General features: G+C 36.0%; 1 protein-coding gene across 1 annotated transcript in view; it reads right to left on the bottom strand.

The window, feature by feature from the left end:
• Positions 1-4,636: 4,636 nt before the first annotated feature.
• The window catches only part of LOC139152511 (atrial natriuretic peptide receptor 1-like), a 47,207-nt gene continuing 45,640 nt past the window's right edge, over positions 4,637-6,203 (bottom strand). The window contains exon 24 of the mRNA XM_070725696.1: positions 4,637-6,203. This exon is cut by the window's right edge and continues 302 nt beyond it. The gene's annotated coding sequence lies outside the window, so the exon portion shown is untranslated.

Below are 6,203 nucleotides of genomic sequence, written 5' to 3'. Positions count from 1 at the left end.
TATCGAGCACACAGACAGAAGACGGACAGACACACAGACACACAGACACACAGACACACAGACACACAGACATCGCTGCGACATATGCTCACGTGTGTTAACACGTGAGCAAAAAACCAACCCTTTCAAAAATAGTTTTTATCCAACAGCTGTTCGACTTTTAAACGATTTGTAGTGTTACTTTTGGTGTTTTTTTTAACTTGTCTGTGTGATATTATGTTATTTGTTGTTTTAATTTTGGCCTGAGCTCTGCAGATCCACCAAGAATTCCATTGTATTTTCGTTTTTATACACATGGTAATAAAGTGTTATTATTATTATAATATTATTATATTATTATTATTATTATTTGACGTTTTTAGTTTTCAACGGGTACATTATTCAGCTCTTACAGATATGAGACACTTCTTACCAAAATAACGCGAAAGTACAAATAAAAGAAGTAGTTACAGCGTAAGCCAGTGTAATATGTAAGAAGCCCTAGCTTTATCGACCCTGCTCATTAACGGCTTGCCTAGACCCTATTTGTCGCTTACGCTGTAAGCGACGAATTGGGTGTAGACTGATTAACCGCAAGCAGACAACGTGCATTTAATCGCTATTCTTATACGTGGCAGCTTAATGGGGCTGTTTCGATGGAAATGGTTGTAACTTTGTCTGTGACAATATGCAGTATGCTCAAGACATTGTCAACCACGTCAATTCCACTTTCCGAGCTAAGCGAGTCTAATCTTGTTAAATCGCCTTTGCCCAGGGTGACCTGCTCAAGCCTTCGTTAACCTTTTAAGCACAATCGACAAATCCTAGACATCCTAACCGGGTTCTTCAAAAGGTGAAGATCCATTCAATATTGTGTAAATGCGTTATCAGTCCTTACATTTGGTATTGCAAATTATTTTTCATTCTTTTGTGTCTGCCTGACGCAATTCTCTTATAATATGCAGCATCTCTTATTCATTGAGAGATCTGGCAACCCATGTAGACGGTTATGCAGCTAGTACATTGGTACACAGATGTACACAATTATAGAAAACTTTTCATTTTTCTTGTCATCAACGGTCATGAAATCAGCAAAACTGCTGCAATATAAATCTAATTGCGTGTTCTTGTATCTTGAAATTTACAATCTCCTTCCACGATGATATTTCTCTAAACCACGCAAAACAAAACATTTTTCCTAAGCAAAGGAGTAAAAAAATAAAAAATCGAGCGAACGAACGAAAAATAAAGAATAAATAAATGCATGAGTAAATGACTAATAAATCATTTAAAAACAAATGCCAAACATAAACTAACAGACAAACGAATTTAAGTAAATGCACCCGTGGCCACTAACAAGTAACCGTGGATTAAGCCTACTTGATGCAGGTAGAAATTCCGCTCCCAAGGGTTGTTAATGAGAGTTTACAATTGGCACCCTGTGTTCAATATCAAGACACAAGATACCACTTCCATATATCCTCTACTCACTAATTAACTGTAAATGTCCAACTGCATCTATTCTTAATTTATTCATTTAGTAGAAGCAACACCTTATGGGTGCACTGCTATTAGCGTCATATAAACTTGTGTGCTTTGTGCAGACACTGTATTTTGGGGAACTGAAATCAGCTGCATAGATTTTCCTAAACCTAAAGAGACACTGTGAATATACACAAAGAAAATTCATTACAATCTGTAAGTTACAGTGAGACCGGGTTTTTCTTTTGGTTATTGTTTAGATACGACAGAAAGGTTTTCTTAACTAGACAGTTTTACAAGGACCAGTTTTATGAATGGTAATGGTATCTCAGTCATGAACTCAGTCGTAGAATCTCATTGTTCATATATAATTCCTAGACCCTGACTTCATCAAGCGGGCTTGATCAACAATTAAGTGGCCACGGGTTTAAGTAAATAAGTCAATAGAATCAATTAATTAATTAATTAATTAATTAATTAATTAATTAATTAATTAATTAATTAATTAATTAATTATAATAATTATGAATAAATAAGTAAATAATAGATAAGTACATGACCATACATGATAAATGTCGACTTCCCTTAAGATCATGATTATGATCAATTAGAGAAAATGCTATTGTTATTTACTTTATTAAAGATAGTTTATCAACTTTGGAGAGTGAACGTAGATTGATTTTTACTGTTGCTCACATCATGGTTGACACTTTGATCAGCATATAACGCGAAGGAGTTTTATAGTAAATAAGATGACATACCTCAGACTAAATACCTATCAAAGAACTTTGTATAAATGATCATTGATGACTCAATATTCTGTATCTTATCTGCAAGTAAGACGAGATTCTTTTTTTCATGACATGAGAAACTCAAAGTCGGGAAGTAGATAATTGAGCACGTGTACTGAAATAGTGTAAACTGTCTTGATTTCGCAATTGTAATCTCTAATACGATTAGAGACATGGAAATTGAACAAAGAGTACTTAGGCCACTGTAAATGCCCAACTCTGTTTAATCATATTTCTTTCGTTATAGCATGGGTTTAACTAAGCCTAAATCAGTGTGGTTTTGTCAAATCATCTCTATTGTCGCAGAGAGACAGGGAGTGGATTACGTCATTTATTTTATGGAATATCAAAACGCATGGTAGATTTTATCGTCGCATATTCTAAAACAGAGTATGGAAGAAAGTTAATATTATAGGATCACGCACTGGACATATTCGCTGAATAAGATTTTGTCTCCATGCAGTAATGGTATATCAAACAACATTATCAATTCACTGGATGACAAGCAGTCCGGAAATCAATGGCTGAAATATCAACAGACAACACTAACTTGAATGAAAGCACCATAAAAAAGACAATTTACTAGTGAAAATATCGCCGGTTAAAAGGCTAAATTGACCCTGTTCACTGAATCTTTCTCTGACATCCAGATTGGATCGATATCATTTAAGCATAGACCCTATAATTGAAGATACTAACGATAATTCAGAAAATAAACGTAATGCGTATAGTATAATCAATTTCCACGGTCGAGGAATCGTTTTGAACACGGTGACGTCACATATAACATGATATTTTAGGAGGGGCGATTTTGAAAGTCCGTCTGTCACAAAACCCATTTCGATAATTTTTGGAAGGATGGTGTTTTGAGTGTATATGACAGCTGACATTAAAGTATGCTTATTTACTAGTCCCGAGCATACCTACTGTTTTTACGACAGGCGCGCCAGCTAAGCATAAAGTGGGTACGGCAGATCAAGTGCTGTACTTTTACAGACAAAAATGAAAGAAGAGATCGCTTATAGAAACACCGTTTTCTCAAGGATGTTGCAACTTGACAACTCGCCTGTGTTTTCGTTTCTTTCTCTCACACATACCTTGCCACATCGGATACAAAATTTAGATTCAAACCGTAAGAAGATATCTCACTCAGCACGCGCATGAACGAAATGATTACTCGGCCTATCTCTGTGTAAACTTACACGTTGCGAAGACTAAATTTACCTCCAGCACAAAATGCCCGTCATTCTCGCACATGAGATAAATAGATGTAAAAATAAGCGGAATGCTAGAGGAGAGATTGTGTTTAGTATCATTGTCTACAGAATCATTTTAAACCCTCCTTTGTTATAAAGAAATATCATACAAGAAGGTGACGATCGTAAAGTTTGTCGGTGTTTTTCTCTTTAATAAATGAATGACTGAGTGAAGATACTTCTTAAAGAAAGTTAATGCAGTCTTCCTTTGTGATACAGAAGAATCATACGATGCAGATACAGAAGGCCCGTACTGCGAAACATTTTTACCCGTCGGCGGCGACTAGATAATTTTCTTGGGTAATATGACCGTGAACGTTAGGTCCCAGCATACACTGAACTTTGCTAGGTCCTTCTCGTTATGTATACGTACAGGTTTTGTAAAACACCTCGTCCAAGCGTGTCGTGATTGACGGTCACGTGGTCACGTTGTATGCATCATTGTGATACTGATACATGCAAAGAGCAAGTTACCAGTCAACAGTTTCCAAAACTGTTGCAGGTGCCGTCTACGCATACACATTCTAGAACGCATAAAGAAGAGGGCAGTGTCTTATGAATAACCCCCGGGTATAGCAAAAGTGGTATACCCGTTGCTATGGCTCTGTTTACTAGTGTTACAGTACTGTAACATTATGTACAGATTCTGTATGTTGAGATTCTGTTGCAAAGAGCTCGCCGAACTCTGCTAAATCGCGAATATAGTACAGTTATTTTCGCGCTTCAACAATCCGACCAATGAATATATAATACGTGGTACCACACAGTAGGTTGGTCACATGCTCTCTGAACCGATAACTTCTGAATGCCAATCACGATATCAGGTTATTGTTCGAGCCAGCTATCTTGATACTAGTGTAATGGTGAAAAATAACACTGAAAAGCCCGATTATTGTGTTATATCCACGATTTATCTATGACCTGAAGATAAAGCTCTCAATTGCTGCATTATTTCACAAAGATTGAGAAGGGTTTTCAGTGTTCATGTTACAGAAAAAGGTTACATCTTTGACTGTTTTGTAAAATGAAGGTTATCGTTTGCATTAAGAAGCAGCAAGTTCACATCAGCATTCGAAATTTGATCGAATTTCCTGTATATGCATGTAATGAAACCTCAATTAAACTGAATTACCAGTAGTTTCCTTTTTATTGCAGAGACGATTGACAGATTGTAAAAAGTAACATGCACAGCAGATTTCGGAAATAACTGAAAATGTCGCTTGTTACAATCACTGCAAAGAAAAAAATATACTCGACATTAACAAAATTACCATTAGCTACGAACACCTAGTCATACTTAAGAAAGGAAAATTGTACACTGGAATAGATAAATCAGATTCAGCAAGTAATTCTAAGACTCTGTCCCATATCATACGTTTTTTGTCAGAATATGATGGATTTCAATAAAAATAACTAGGCTGAGTCTAAAAATATCGGAAAACTTTCTACAAGATGTTAAAAACTCTTGATATTTTCACGGATAACCTATCAAGGAAAGGAAATTGGACATACAAGTACATTGTTTTCCAAATGACGTAAGAATTGCATCCTCAAGTATTGCCTTGTGGGGTCAGTGATTATACAAGTATTTGAAGTGTGTTCATACACACTGAACCATCGCCATCGTTGTCGGATGGGTACACAAGGATTACTTTGTCATACTCACCGGGATAACATGAAAATCATTTTTAATCTTTTGACTGTCATTTGTCTCGAACCTTGACTATTGTTCGTCAATGCTGGTATAGCGAGCGAGTCGTAAAGCACGGGCCCGCAGCAATATGCTTTAGAACGTCGAGTAATTTTTGATATCGCAACATTCAGCTTTAGGACACCTAACATTTTTGAGAAATTTGAAAATATAAAGATCCAATTATCCTAAATTAGTTCCAATCGTGTTCTTCATTATAAACCATACATCCAAAATTCAAAGCACGGAAACGTTTAAAAAAGCTTCAGTATAGAACCCTTCTTAAAACAGCCTATATGAGTGCAAGAACTGTTCATCAGTGCCATTTTAAAGGTATTTCGCTCTCCGAAATTCAAAGACTGAATCTGAGACTGAAACTTTTGTCCAAACTTTTCTAAAGGAAACCTTGACTATTTCCGTTCTAAATCAAAAATATAAACACCAGGAGTCCCTAACAAAATTGCTATAAGAAAAAATCCCCGATATTTCATCCAACACTCCATTATAAGAATGGTTGCAATTACTGTGTTACCTATTTGGGGAAGAATTAAATTTTCGTTTTTCACGGAAATACGTCAGCGAAAACTTTATCCTATGAGCTTCAAAGTGAGCCCCAATACGTGGTAGACCAAAATGTATCGTGAAAGTTTGAGATTCCGAATATCTGTTCCCCTAGGCGCATTCTGCGTTATGTCTGATGGCCAGTTTGATAACACAGAATCACTGTAGTTCACCTTCAAAAACAGTGAACAAACGGCATTTTAATCATGTCTTTGATAAATAAAATAAAGCTAGCTGGTAATCCAAGAATATATACAGCCCTTTGTTTTGCTTTAATTTTTTACATTCGATGTTAAAATTTGGCATGACGCGTAATCTAAGCGTAACATTTGATCCTATGATAGATATTGATCGATTACTGAGTGAGACATATTTTCTATCAATGACAAATGAAGGTGAATAATAACCAAGATGGATCGATAGCGCCTGATCTGTGACGCTAAG

The sequence above is a fragment of the Ptychodera flava genome, chromosome 16 (genome assembly GCF_041260155.1).
Source record: "Ptychodera flava strain L36383 chromosome 16, AS_Pfla_20210202, whole genome shotgun sequence".
Lineage (NCBI taxonomy): Eukaryota > Metazoa > Hemichordata > Enteropneusta > Ptychoderidae > Ptychodera > Ptychodera flava.
Note: the sequence above shows the minus strand (reverse complement) of the source record. Positions and strands in the feature narration are given on the sequence as shown.